General features: G+C 38.3%; 1 long non-coding RNA gene across 2 annotated transcripts in view; it reads left to right on the plus strand.

Moving 5' to 3' along the window:
* The first annotated feature begins 1,146 nt into the window (after positions 1-1,146).
* Positions 1,147-15,868, plus strand: part of LOC110834471 (uncharacterized) — a 45,384-nt gene continuing 30,662 nt past the window's right edge. The window contains exons 1-2 of one of the 2 annotated variants that reach the window (XR_002544601.1): positions 1,147-1,264; positions 4,596-4,845. This is a non-coding gene — a long non-coding RNA (uncharacterized LOC110834471). The remainder of the gene's footprint in view (positions 1,265-4,595; positions 4,846-15,868) is intronic. The other variant, XR_015536029.1, reaches the window with a different exon arrangement.

The raw sequence follows: 15,868 nt of genomic DNA on the forward strand, positions 1-15,868 counted from the left end.
TACAGAGCCAATACTTATGATGGAGGAACTTATGGAATCAAAGTAAGGCTTTTCATTTTTATTTGTATTATAACTGAAATGTATATTTCATATTGGATTAATAATTGCATAACATATATATATACAGTACAACATGGCTATAATGAACATGGATGAGTTCTTGGTTATGGCAGGCAAATGATGACTTCACAGTTTGTATACAAAATTTCTCCCAGATATAACAAGTAAAATTGGTTTCTCAGGAAATTTTAATTTACAGCTCTGTTTGCATTATGAAACCCTTTAATTTGTTTATGTTTATTACAGCACAGGTCAGTATTGAGAAGTACCTGTATTGTTGTTGGGTTTTTTTTATCACTAGCCTACTGTAAATAGCTTGGTTGGTAATCCATAACTATTAAAGTTTTTACCCTTCAATGTCGGTAATTAATTACGGTACCACGCTCATAGCATTGTTGATGGAGGCAGCAAGCACATCTGGAACGTCGGTAAACTTACACCAGACCATAGTTAATTTCTTTCCTTAAGAAAAGGATTGACCTTAGCTGGAACATAACAACAGCCAATCACCAGTTGTGGGTTGAGGACAGGCGAAGACTGCAGTTGCAGTTCGTCATCTGCAGTTCTTGTTGTGATGCAAAATCGTTCAACCATTGCGAGCGTGGCCTGAAGCACCTCTCCCGTTTTTAAGAAAATATGTAATCTGGTATAAGTTTACAGACGTTTCAGAGATATGTGCTGCCTCCATCATCAACGGAATGAGCAATCACCTCTGACACGTGGGTGAACTGCTTACGCACCGCCTTGAGAACCCGAAATCCCACCAGATCATTTCTTGGTTGCTGTAATCACAGGAGATATAGCAGATGCAGTAGTTGTGGCCGGTGGCAGACGAAACATTATACTATCGTACAAGTGTCTCGCTCATATCCTTTTGAATATTCTACCGGCCAAAAACTACTGCGACCACTATGCCAACAACTTTAGCAAACTGCTCCGCAGAGGCTGTAAACTGGCAGTTACAACACTTGACGACAGATTGCAGGGTAAGAGCTACATACTCTGCTACCATCTGTTCGAAGAACATATACGTGCCGGAGTGATTAGTTACTTTTGGTACCAATGTGTAGATGGCACCATAATTTCATAACCCTTGTTGGTGGAATATACAATTTGTCCTACTGCCTTTAATTTGTTTTCCTCGTAACTTCCCTTCAGTTAGCGTGGACTGGCAATGAAGAAAGGCGATCACTTAAATTCGAAGGTAAATGGTCTGGAAAACATTTTATTAAAACAATTTTTAATAACCATTCAGAATAAAGAAAGGTTTCTGATATTTGTTGTATTATTGAAAATCTCTTCCCTGGAGCTGTTGTTTCTGTGTTGGTGTTTCACAGGATCATTACATTATTATATGAATCAATTTTAAATTGTAGGGCCTCTGATGTTTTAACTCTAAAAAATCCAGCAGTGTAAGTGGAGTATTAGTTCATTGCCTTTCACTCAGGAGCAATTTCACATACAAAAATTGAAACTTTTAAAGACCTTTTCATTACAAAGTGTCCATTTGTATATCCCATGCACTTAGAGTAAACTGGACAGCACAAAACTGTATATACCACATATTTTTCACACAACAGTTAGGAGAATGTTTAAAAAAGTAAGTAAATATACATTGGAAATAATTACACTGGGACAATTATGAAAATGGATTCGATCCGTGGTCAGGACTGTGTGGTGGATGGTATAGAATCTCCCACTCATGCAAAGTGAGACATGCTTTACCTTTCTTTCTGAAACACACTCCTAGTCTATAGAAAAGTGATGATATTTCTTTAGTCATCGTGTGAAAAGAATGGAAAATCAAGTCAAAGAAGTTGGGGCTCATTTGAACTTGTGAAATTATGAAACTTAGGCCAGTAATTCAAAAACTTTTAAATTTTAAAAAAAACAGATTTAGTTTCCCTCGTGGTGTCATGGCTGTGGTCCCACAAAATAAAAGCACTCTGGCAGTCTAGAATAAGGTTCTGAGTTTAAAATATGATCACGAGACCATTCTTGTTTATAGCAGTGCATAAGTCAGTTTCTTGTTCTAGGCACATTCACAACTGAAATTTATAAAAATGCTTTTGTTGCCATCGTCGTGTTTCTCTGTCCGTCTGTCGGCATATAACAACTCAAGAGCCGCTTAAAAATTAATTTAATTTGATTTTGGGGAGTTCTACACATTCCATTGTTGGTTCAAATCTGACAATAACTTACAGTTTGCTTAAGACCTAGATACATTTCTCCTCGCGGAAGTGATTAGGTGATGGATCCCCAGCCAGCAACAACACCACGTGGGGACATCCTCTGTGATGCACCACATACTCCACCCACTCATTGGTCATTAGGTCCAGACCACTCTGATGTTACTGGCTGCGCTTGCAAAGGTCAGATGCTGGCGAACCTGGCAGAACTGTTACGCTCTGCGTCCATTTCCTAATTTGTCGGTTCTTGTAAACAGCTCTTGTGGCAACAAAGTACATGGACGACGACCACTACTGTTTTCTGCCACACCCCTTCCAACTTTATTTATAATAATTTATCCATTTCATACGATTATACACAACCTCAGCTGTCACAACGTCGTAAACTAACCAGTTATTTGGGTGTCAAGCAGTTTTATGTACTAGTTTCGGGCCGGAGGCTTGCCGTTTCGGCTGATTGTTTCGTGGTTTTCTTTATTTTAAGGACGACGGCCACTTCCTACCGAATTTATCATTCACGGTTATCGTCTTCGATGCTAAAATTATATTGCACGTAGTTGTGAAAGCGTAATTAATAAAATAAGAACTAAAATAACTGAAAGCGGGTAATGGCTTTAGATGTGAATTGTCAGTTCGTGTAAGTCTGAATAGTTCATTTACATGCTGTATAACTATATAGTAATTTTGTGATGCTTTGATATGGACTAATTTTAGTTAAATGTTATGAATAAAAAATAAAGTAGCACGGTAATCCTTTGCGAAGTTCGGGGGTTCCCTTCCCCCCCCCAAAAAAAAAAACACCGCAAGAACAAGGCCGCTGTTAACACTAATGAATGTCTAGTTTCTCATTTCTTCGCTAAACACAAAGTGTGTATGAGCCAGTAACACAAGACATCTATCCATAAAGTAATAATAAAGTTATGTATGGTTGGTCGATTGGCGTGTGACCATTTGCTGTTAAGGGATTTTGGACCTTACGGGTTAGTATTCATGAATGTGTGGTGTCATAACAACTGCATGGTAATGCTGTTAAGAGATATTGAGCCCTATGGTGCAGTAATATTTATGACCGTTCACTACTGCAGATTTTTCCGTCGTTCTAGACAGGCAATTTACTAGTAAAATATAAAATAGTGTTACAAAAAGACACACTGCAGTGCTAACCTGTAACATACAGAACTGGTTTCGGATGCAATTACAATTTTCCTCGCAGCAAATGTCTGTCTGTCTCTCTGTGGCTGTCTTGATGCGGGGCCCATCTGTTTTTACGTGTGTAGGAAAAAAATGGCACAAAACCAGGTCCCACAGTTGGCAAAGCTAGTAACAATTGCGAGAGTTATCTTTGTCAATTTCGTATGCAGCTAAGGAAATGCAAGACAAATTTCTGACTATGCAGTATGCCTTGGTTTGATTATTTTTTTTAGCAATAGATATGTACCTGATTTGTAAATGAACGTCAAGAACATTTCTGTATTATTATTATTATTATTTATTATTAACTGCAAATGGGTTTATACCCGGTGGCAGTGGTCCTACAATAAGACACAACAAAACAATAAGACACAACAAAATAAAACAACTCATGATTACAAAAGCATAAGGCAGCACAACAGATAACCTAAAGTAGATAATTTAAAAATTAATACCAACTAGACATAGGGCAGTAACAGTAATGAATTACATACGTCATGAACTGATGCACTCACATTTCATCAGGACCTTCTCTTCACATCACTTCAGTATACTTATGAAGCCTTCCCATCCTCACCCCGATTTACCCCCCTTCACTTCACCTCATTTTTCACTTTTCTAACCTTCTTCCTAAAAGCACTTGGTTTACAGGAGAGAGTCCCTAAAACATCCGAAGGTAGCTGGTTCCAGAGTTGGATGAAATCTTGTAATAGATTTAATGGGGAAAATGCAGAATTTTGAATGTTAAAGCGTGCGGTCGATATAGTTTTCGCAGGGTTTTAAAAAATTAAAGTGGCAAAATACGACAGTAATTAAACTTTATACTGAAGATTTCTGTCTAAAAGGAATAAAAAGGAACACGTCTTAAAATCTTTTGTTTGGTTTGTTTGGTGTTCGCAGTATTAATCAATGACCGTAGTTACATTGGATGCTGCGAAATGTATCTATTTGATGCGGCGTAGTTAAACCATCAAAGAAATACATATTCCCGGGCACTGGTTTTTCTCGATTCGAGGGCTATTGCGGTCGTATTCAACAACCCACGCCAATAGGTGAAGGTTCCGGGGTCTGTCGATCCCACTCATCACCTCATTTCTTTTACCTATGAAACTGTTGATTCAAAAGGTATAATAAAGGTATTCTTGCATTATATAGTGCCTTGTGTCTGAGGAAATCCACGACGTGGTGCTGTTATATTCATGTCGCAACAAGCGACGTCCAGACACGCATGCGAGTGACGTTGGGTTGCGTTGCTAAGCAACACATTTGCTTGGTGTCTGTTAGTGTGAACGACTATCAGATGTGATCCGGCGTCGCGACGTCTTGAAGCAGCATGAACCATGGATGCCGCAGCTGTGCCAGCCAGCCGTCTCTACGACGAGATCGACGCCATGGACTTCAACAGGTAAGTCAAGTCGCATTTGTTTGCTGCGAACTCCTCCTGCCGGAAATGTGTAGTGAGTGACGAATGACACTGTTCAAATTTATTTATGTTAAAGGAAGATCTTTACATTACTTAAGTTATCGGTTAGATTCAATTATCAGTTTCTTATTTAATGTTCGTATTACTTGTGGTATCGATAAGATTCACTGATTAATAATGACGTATTTAAAAATATTTATAGTATCGGAAAAAATATTTTTTTATTCTTTAATGACGATATTCAAACTTTATTACTATCGATGAGATCCAGCGATTATTTTTTATATAATATCGCGATTTAAACTACTTATACTATCGTTGAGAAAAGTGATATGTTTTTTATCGAATTAAGAAATTCGATCTACTTACAGTACCCTTAAGATTCAGTGGCTATTTTTTTTTTACTCGGTGATTAAATTCAAACTACGTAGTGGATTGTAGTATTTAATTACCCTAATCTTCTCGGTATCATGATCGTGTACTAGGTGGCACATATTTCGAATCCTGGGCATAACGTGTAATCGAACTTTCCGTGATTCTCCCTATATTGTGCAAACACTATTATGTTATCTGGATAAAACACGTCCACGTTCATTTATCCCTCCACCCCAGTCTCTTAGTGATCCTTAACTTCAGGTGGGATGTCGGCTGTCTTGACCAAGGTGTTTCATTACTTTTCTCTGTCGTTTTACGAAATTCTTTCATGACACATTTAAATACTCCACGACCACTTCATTCCACACCGTTTCCAAACTTGGTGCACACTTATACAATTTCAGAATATCGATAATAAAATGAGGGCATTATGCATTTATTAATTGTACTGTATTTACAGCTACATACTTGTATATTTCAGTGATGTCATGTCTTGGAACAATTGTGACTTATTGATTTCCTGCTCTGACAAGTAGTTCAGTGATTGGGTCATGTATTTCATGGCATTTAAAAGTGATTGCGGTTTGGGGAGGCTGGAAGAAAGTGATTTTGTTGTCCGCCATGCATTAATGATGAAAATCCATGAAACACTCAGCCAGAGGTAACCGGCTTTAGATTCAAACCAAGTACTTCTGAATAAGACTCGGTTGGATGCAGGGGAATTCACTTGTTGAGAAATACTGCTTAAAATCTGTATGTTATAAGCGATTACCTGGACATAATTGCAAAGGCCTAATTAGGAGCTTCGTAAATCTAACTTTGCTACAGTCAGTATTAGGTTGAAATATAAAGGAGAAGTTCCTGGGCGGAGCGTGTAGCACGCAAGGAAATTTTGACAAATGCGTTCAGAATTTTAGTCGCAAGACCTAGGCTTAATGAAAATATAATATTAAAGTGGGTTTTAAACAAATATGAAATGGGTTTGATTCATTTGGCTCAGGATAGGGTCTTGTGGTAGATTCCTTTGAACATGGTAAACGACCTTCGTATTCCATGAAAGATGGGCAATGTGTTGACCTCAAGAGGGTCTATTAGCTTCTAAATGAGGACTCTGCCCAATGGTGTTAGTTAACATTGTAATGGCGATCATGCAAACTTCTGAAATGGGAGTCGCTGCGTCACTTGATATAGGATTGTGCCATTTTGTATGCCAGATCACCCAACCACTTTGGCGCGAAGAAGCGCATCTAACTTAGGTATTCATATGAAGGGCTCATTATTGTTGGAGCTGAAACAAAATTAGAATGTGTCTACAAATTTTAGTGAAACTCCTCAGTATTAAATTTCATGAAAATCCGTTGACCGGTTCTGGAGCGGGCGGAAGTTGGTAATCGCGTTTTTGCACGTTTTAGTTGCGAACAAGCTTAAACATGTGTGCCTCTTGTTAAATTCCTTTCTTTTGGTAGAACAGAAAATGACAACATGTCCGTAATGATAAATCTATATTTATTTTTCAATCTGTGACATACAGTGAGCCGTTATAAGTAAGCACGTGGAATATGGTATGGTGATGGGTGATAACTAATAACTTTTGTATCGAGCGATATTTAATATTTAAAAACATACGAACATGTCGATTTATCATACTCTTCCGAGACTATATGAAACATTTTTAGGCATGATCTTATTAATTTGACTGTAAAGTATTGCAGGTGTTTGAGAATAGAGTGTTGAGGATATTTGGGCCCAAGAGGGAAGACGATGGGGCGTGGAGAAAACTGCATAATGAAGAACTTAAAAATCTGTACTCCTCCCTCAGTATTGTCAGGGTGATTAAGTCGAGAAGAATGGGATGGGCGGGGCATGTAGCGCGCATGGATGGGACAAGAGGTGTGCACCGGGTACTGGTTGGGAAGCCTGAAGAGAAGAGACCGCTGGGGAGACCTAGACGTAGATGGGAGGATAATCTCAGGCGGGATCTATGGGAGATAGGAGTTGAAGGAGATTTTGTTGGCCCAGGAGGGCTTTGGTTAATTCGGTGATGAACCTTCGGGTTCGGTAAGCCATCTAGTTAGTTAGTTATTTAGTTAGTAAAGTATTGAACATTCTCCGCAGGCATGGGTTGTAAAATTTATATGCTAATTATTAATTTATCATTTCTGTTTATCCTGTAAGCAAACAGGAGCATTTTAAGGGAAAATACGTGTCATAAGTCCAAACTTCTTATCATCGAAATTGAGTAGTGAAGTTACTAAGACTGGTCTAGACGTTCGTATAAGATTTATGGATTTTTGCATCTGTTTTAGAGGTTTATTGTGGCTGCATCTTTCCATCCACACCCGCAATTTGTTTTAGTCATCAGTAATCTATTCTGCCCTAAATGACGTCTTTACTTGGTTTACTTATTTTCTATGTTGCATAATAATTATTTCAAGAACTTTAAAAAACAGAATTCTGTCTCCATAACTCTCAATGTTCGTCTGTCCGTCATTCGATTGTTTCACAGTACATGCTACAGACAAATGTACTGATTCTTTTAAAACTCTGTGTAGATTCGCGGAGTTATAAGTTACAGCAATTCAGTTTAGTGTTTTATGTCTGTGGATATTTGAAAAATGTAAAGTTCATTAAGATAGTAATTCAGTAGTATAGTGAGGCTACGAGCTGAGTTACCAGGGTTCAATTCCCAGCAGAGGCAGACGTTTTTCTTTTTGGCACCGCGTTTAAGGCGGCTGAGGGACCCATTCAATTGACATCGGGAATTAAGCGACCGGGCATGAAAATCACATGCCTCCATCTAATGCTTCCCGGCACTTAATTAAGTACATCGGCAAGTTTGCCTTCAACTTGTCATTTTAATATTACCTTTTTATCTACACCTAGATCTTCCAAGTTATGTCCCGTTATATTTTCCGACTCATATTTTGTACTCATATTTAACTTTCATACGTGTTGCATGTCCCGGTCATACATTTTATTTATTTTATTTTATTAATAGTATTTAGTAAAGAGTAAACATTATAAAGCTCCACATTATGCATTTGTTTCCGTAATTTTGTTAGACATATGTTGTTATATACGTATTTTAATTACAGGCCGTGTTAAACTGTTTAAGTTAAGATCCTTCAGAAGCTTAAAGTTCTTTGCAACTACAGGCAGTGCAATTATACTTCTTTACTAAAAGCGATTAATTTGTTAAAAAGCCCATTTCACACAGTTAGTTATCTCTTGCAGACATTCAGTCTCAGGCTTTATGCTTTTCTGTTGCACGCTACAAGGAAACAAATTGTGAAGTTGTGATGAGTTATATTTTGTATAAAATGAGGCCTGCCAACGTTGGTTTGAAGGTAAACACAATTTAACATCTTCACCCTTTGAGGTTGTACAAAAGTGGGTTCAATACCTTTTAAAAGTAAATAATAATTCAGATTATTTCTGAACGTAGAGGTGGAATGGACTTCCGCGAGGTCCCGGATTCCATTCTCGGCCCAGAGACTGGCTACCCTGTCCGAGGTTTTCCGTAGTTTTCCTCTGTCCCCTCAGTGCCTTGAATTAGGCCACGATCCTTTCTTCCACATCCTTTCCATTTAATTATTCACTTTTATCCTCATTCGACGCCATGTAGTCTGAACTACTGAAAAAGCGTCTTTAAGTAAACTATAAATAAATAAGTAAATTTCTTAATGTTCTGTTGAAAGTGTAGACCATTACAGTTTCTACTTCTCGTGCCTTTTAGCCATGCTTTTCTTAAAACGTAACGTTTCAGAAACAAGCGAATGGGGAAATTTCTGTATCAAACGAACCTTTTAGATTAGCTTCTCCATGCTTACAGGCCGAAACAGAACCAGTCTCTGAAACGTTGCGTTTTAAGAAAACCAGGACGAGGGATAAGTCAAAGAAATTTCAAAATACTTCAGGTGAAAAGATACAAGAGAAATAGTTCGATCCCAGTCGAGTGTAACACTCCCCGATGTAGGATTCGTTACGTACAAGTATCAGAGAATAAAGAACTATCGATAACACAGAATACAGCGATACAAAAGACTGTGAAAACAAAGTGCGACTGTCACAGAGCAACTTTGTTAGGGTTGGCTGCTTTGCAAATTCGTCTTTTAGCGATCGGTTGAGGCATTTATTTTTCCGTGTGCAATAATACATGTTTAAACTGTAGCCTAGATTAAGCCAAAACCTCTATTTATTTCGTCTTGAGAATTTTAAGTGTAAATTTGTGTAAAATTATGTATAATATACGGAAATTACTTAACATAACCAGAATTGCAAACAGTAAGTACGAATATTAAGTTATTGTTTTCTGTTAATATATAACCTTGTCTAATTTTGTTCAGTTCTGAATTTATATGAGAAAGAATATTGCTATTACAAATAGGAAAGAATGAAATCCAATCCTCTACGAAGTAAGTGCTGTTTACTTTAAAGGGCAACTGGAAAAGGTAAAAGAGAAATAAGATGTACGAATAAAAGACAGGATTCTCATACAACTAAATAAAACTGAAAATGTACATGTTTGGCGGCAATAAAGCTTACATTTCTTGACTTGTTCTATTCTCTTGAGGGTCTTGAAGTTTTGTATAATTATGTGCGTGTCTGTGAAGAACAAGGAGTTCCCGGAAGAAATTCTCACTTAATTGCCTTTAGATCCTCTTCGGTCTATGTAGAAACGTTAGCATGAATTAGAACTTTAAATTATACTACATATATTTTTTTTATTTCTGATCGTAGTAGTACAAATTTCCACCAGATTTAATCTCATAGTTTTGCACTTCAGCCACGTTTTTTTTAAAAAAATTATGTGTTTATGATGTACAGATAGAACTTCAGGTGCCTAGATCAAGTAATTCACTAGTTCTTGTCATACGAAAAGGTTCAAAAAGATTAAATGATTATGTGAAGTCGAAACAGGCCTGAGTGTCTATCGCATTATATGAAGAAGAAAGACATTTTCATAGATATAGAAGACTCCATTTTGTTATTAAATACCTTTTTTCAAATGTAGCCTGCAGTATTAAAGCTTGTCAATAACAATGTTGACCCAAATATAATAAGCTCTACTTATGCGTATCTTTGCGTTCCGGAAACAACTTTTTGTCATGCTGTATAGAAAACATTAAGACTGAGTTGGCCCATACGGGGCAGGAAACACAGATTGCTATCTTGGGTCAACAAGGAAGTTGTCTTCCCCAGGGGGTGGCGACACAAGTTTGTTGCATCCTGTCTGGGTTAAATCCAACGTTCAGGGTGTGAATGTGACCCCGCGACTTTGTTGCCAGTCCTGTGGAGATGTCAACTGTCAATTTGAATGATTGGTAGAAAACCTAATATTTATAAATTACCTGTTTTCTTATCAACATGTATGAGGGGCGAAGAGGTAACTTATATTACTTCACATCGATAACAAAAACAAGTAGTGACTAGCTTTGACCGTTGTTCCTCCGCGTGTCTAGTAATTACGAGTAACTTCAGTTCTGGTAGCGGTGGTACTTAAAAGAAAAATTCCTACTCCCTTTTCGGGAACAAACCCAAGGTTTCTCTTTAACACTCGACTCTGAAAACGCTGTCACCACAACAGTGTGCCTCAAAATATTATTGATGAATGACTTTATCGATATAGTTTGTTTCATTTAGTTTAATCCTGGTGTAAATTTTAACACACTGCAATGAATGTACGAGGTGCGATCGGAAAGTTTCAAGACTGTGTCAATAGAGGGCGAACCGAATGTAGTACGAGCTTCTGCCGCTAGGGGGTGCGGCCTACATTCATAGTGAATCAGTGTGCCAGCCGGCATCATCGAATTAGCATTTGTTTCTTAGTTACGGGCGTTTTGGTAGTGCATTACACCGACCCTCCTGCAATTTCGGAATGGCGTGTGCATCAAATTTTGCCAAAGACTCGCCAAAACGGCTACGGAAACCTATGAAATGCTAAAGCAAGCATTTGGGGAGTCCGCAATGGGTCGTGCACAAACTTTTGTGTGGCATTCACGTTTTAAAAATGGCCGAACCTCTGTCGATGATGACGAGCGTTCTGGACGACCATCTTCGAGCACAACGCCCGAAAATGTTACGAAGATTCGGCAGGCCATTCACGAAGATCGACGTCGTACCATCAACGACTTGTGCAACATTGTTGGGATAGGCTATGGGACCTGTCAGCTGATTCTAAAGGAAGAACTCCACATGCGACGCATCCTGTCTGAGGACCAGAAGCAGAATCGACTTCTCGTTTGTCAGGAGCTCAAAGATCTTGCAAGAACCGACCCCGACGTCCTTTCTAAGCTCCGTGTGACTTCTTCCTCTTCCCAAAGATGAAAATTCAGCTAAAGGGAAGGAGATTTGAGACGATAGAAGAGATTCAGGCAGAATCGCAGATGGTGCTTGACAGGCTGACAAAGAAAGATTTCCAGGGATGCTTCCAGGCCTGGCAGCGGCGCTGGGATCGTTGTGTTCACTCCCAGGGGAACTACTTCGAGGGTGATGGATGAATTTAATACCTGAGATAAGTGTACGGGTTTTTATAGGCGCAGTCTTGAAACCTTTCGATCGCACCTCGTATCCTTCGGCCCAGGCTGATAACTGATTCGTTCAGCTAAGGCGAATGCATGCGCAGTGGTAACCTCCACGTATTTGGCTGTTAAACTCGTTCGTTCATAATTCCTGACAGCATTGTTAAAGTTTAGCACTTACAATTTTATTTCACCAAGTTGCATGCATCATATTCCGTATGTGTGTGTGTGTATATATATATATTCTCAGACTTAAGTATTCCTCGAGACAGGAAACCTTAAAGTGTACGGTACTTTTCCTAGAAATCCTCTAGATGTTGGATACGTTTTGCCTACGTCACTAGCTTGTGGTCCTGGTGGGTTGAAGTATATTTTGCTACAGACCTTCCGGTTATTTGCGTCTCAGATTCCAGGTTACAGACCAACGTATTATCTCGAGTTGATATATATTGAGTTTATCGTCAAATTAAGATAGGTATAATGAAAATGTATATGTATAATAGAATTTGGATAGGAAATTATATTGTGTGTGGCTCATTTTAAATACTGATATTATAGGGGCATATGTGTAATATTAAAATGCATCATAGAATAACACGTTGAATGGATGTTAACTGAACTGAATTGAACTTAAATGAATTAGCACTGGAGATAAATCGTTGTTGGACTTTCGTGCGAAGGATTTTAACTTCTCTAAAGTGGTTTCTTCCAATGACATTTTTAAGGCGTTTCAAGTTTCATATTACATTCCAACATTGCAATCCGTATGTATCTAATCTTAACAGTGTTATATGTGGAATACTAATTGTGAAAATTGTTATGTAGCTTCCTGTCTTTCAATTTCACTTTTTTTTTCAAACATTTTCGTCGGAAAATGTTCTTTCAACGTGTACGTCTATGTTTCTCCGTTTAAAGTGAGGTGCCATGTATCACAGTTGTGTAAAAGTTTACTAAAAATATATAATCACGCCCACGCATACGTTTTAGCTTTTAATATATGAGGTGCGATCGGAAAGTTTCTAGACTGCGCCTATAAAAACCCGTATACTTATCTCAGGTATTAAATTCATCCATCACCCTCGAAGTAGTTCCCCTGGGAGTGAACACAACGATCCCAGCGCCGCTGCCAGGCCTGGAAGCATCCCTGGAAATCTTTCTTTGTCAGCCTGTCAAGCACCATCTGCGATTCTGCCTGAATCTCTTCTATCGTCTCAAATCTCCTTCCCTTTAGCTGAATTTTCATCTTTGGGAAGAGGAAGAAGTCACACGGAGCTAAATCCGGCGAATAAGGAGGGTGCGGGATGACGGCCATGGTGTTTGAGGCCAAAAACTGCCGAACTTTGAGGGCGGTATGCGCTGGCGCGTTGTCATGATGCGTCGCATGTGGAGTTTTTCCTTTAGAATCAGCTGACAGGTCCCATAGCCTATCCCAACAATGTCGCACAAGTCGTTGATGGTACGACGTCGATCTTCGTGAATGGCCTGCCGAATCTTCGTAACATTTTCGGGCGTTGTGCTCGAAGATGGTCGTCCAGAACGCTCGTCATCATCGACAGAGGTTCGGCCATTTTTAAAACGTGAATGCCACACAAAAGTTTGTGCACGACCCATTGCGGACTCCCCAAATGCTTGCTTTAGCATTTCATAGGTTTTCGTAGCCGTTTTGGCGAGTCTTTGGCAAAATTTTAATGCACACGCCATTCCGAAATCGCAGGAGGGTCGGTGTAATGCACTACCAAAACGCCCGTAACTAAGAAACAAATGCTAATTCGATGATGCCGGCTGGCACACACTTAATCGTTATGAATGTAGGCCGCACCCCCTAGCGGCAGAAGCTCGTACTACATCCGGTTCGCCCTCTATTGACACAGTCTTTAAACTTTCCGATCACACCTCGTACCTGCATAAAGATATTTACTTTTCGTTCTTTTTATTGGATGGTTCGAACACAAAATATCTTACAACTATTGGCGAAAGCTATTTTTGTTGCAAGAAACAAAGATATATACTGATTTTGACTGTAAAATTGTGATAATATATAGTATTGCTGTATTTATCCTAGTTAAAATGAAACAGTTTAATTCCAAAAATCTTACGTCTTTACGTTACCAGTGAAATTGACCGAACATGACCGTAATATATACTTCAAGAAACATTAAATTACTTCATCAAGTGAGTGCAGTTTTAACATAAAGTGTCTCTTAGCTCAGTCTATGAAGGATAATTTAGTGTTAACAACATACACCAACAGTTCAATTTACTAAAGTAGAAAACATTTTCCTGCATTAAGGGATGTTGATTATATATATCTTCCTTTATGTAATGTTACATACATGAATAAATACACTTCCACGTGTTCATATAACCGTATTCATCTGAGCGGTAGGCTTCTGTATTGAATTGAATATATTTTTTTTATCAGATAACATACCAGCCATGAAGCTTACTGAGCTTTCGCCCATATAATTTAACAATGTGTAAAGAAGTTAAAAACTTAAAGGGCCTGCAGGAATAGTTCATATTGTCCGTCACTCCACGTCACGAAAAATACTTTATCAGCAAATCTTCGTCTCACTTTACTCAGTCAAAAATGAAATAATGTACTAATATGAATCTATGGATAGTCCTTAGCAAACGGGCAAAGGTAATAATAATGGTCTAGTATCAAACCTAAAGGCAAAATTCAATAAAACAAAATGTACTGCAAATGTACTTACACGCATATAATGCTATATATTAAAGTGGCCGGTGTCAACAGAAATGAGCGGTGGAATCGGCCGGGTGCACGAGGCAAACTTTGGGTACTACAGTCGCATATTGGAGTCCAATTCGTGACTTCCAGTGCATAATTATTATCCTTTCCATTGCATTCCTCTGTCCCCACAGTCCACACTAACCCTGCGATACTTGAACGTTTATAACGCGAAGTACCTTCAGTTACCGGTCATCACTGTGCGGTAGGCAATTTGGCATACAGCCGTGCAATGTGTGTACAACTACTACTTCTGTACACAAGGCGCTTTGTCCGTCAAATTACAGTATGTAAGAAGGCCCTTAACTTGAAAAACAAGGATTTTCAGACCCATATTGATATGAATATATATAGATAATTGTTTTTGGATGCACAACTCACCACTAAAATTTGTACGTCAAAAATAGGGTCACACTGTACAATCTGAGGAATACTGAAAAATAGTTAAAAATCCAAAAATAAATAAATAACCGCAAACAAAAATAGACTAAAATGTGTCTGAAATGGCAAAAGGTGATGCCCTTGCCCATTTTGTTATAAACCAAGTTTTAGTGTGATTTAAAAGTTTTAATTGCATTGTAATCGTGTTGTAAATTGTAAACGTAAATGCGTAGAAATTGGATTCGTATGATGAGCACAGACTGATTGTATTGGTCGACCTCAAGTCAGAATACATAAGAACGTCAACTTTATTTCTGATTGAAAAGTTCTTAATTGCAAAACTAATCAAATGTTATCCGGACACGTGAAATGATTCTCCAGAAATCTCAAAAGGTAAAAGTTCAATGATATTTATTTCAGTCGCGTACGAAGCGATTTCTAAAAATGTTTATAGAATCGTTAACATTCTGTGTAACCCACGTGCTGCGTGTTTGTAACCGATGTTTGAATTGTCCGATCGAACGTTACAGGCTACTGATCCTGTCGCCCATTCACGAGGATTCGGGTTTGATTTTCAGCCCATGCCGGCTACCCCGAAATATTTTCGTGGTTTTACTTAGTCTCACTATGTAAATAGAAGGATAACGAACTCCATGGTGCAAAGTCCTTTTAGAAAAATCGATAGTCACTAAGTCAGTCAACAAATTCATTTCCCTGCGTGTAATTTGTGTTTTCAAGAGCCCGTTACTGGCACCTGTAATGATCCTGATGTATCCAGTCTATTTTTATACACTGTTTATTGAAGTCCCATTATAATATTATCTTATTTTCCTCCTGTGTCTAAATTTGTACCTTTCTGAATTGTTTTAAACTAAAGTTATATATTAATTTCTCTTTTCACCCATGTCTACTGATTGTCCCGCCATCTCCCCTTCTTGATTACTAAGAAAGAAGTGTCAAATAACGTATGAACCTT

Source organism: Zootermopsis nevadensis, unplaced genomic scaffold, assembly GCF_977971745.1.
Source record: "Zootermopsis nevadensis isolate Lab colony 2312 unplaced genomic scaffold, Znev_1.0 Znev_ptg000021l, whole genome shotgun sequence".
NCBI classification, from domain to species: domain Eukaryota; kingdom Metazoa; phylum Arthropoda; class Insecta; order Blattodea; family Termopsidae; genus Zootermopsis; species Zootermopsis nevadensis.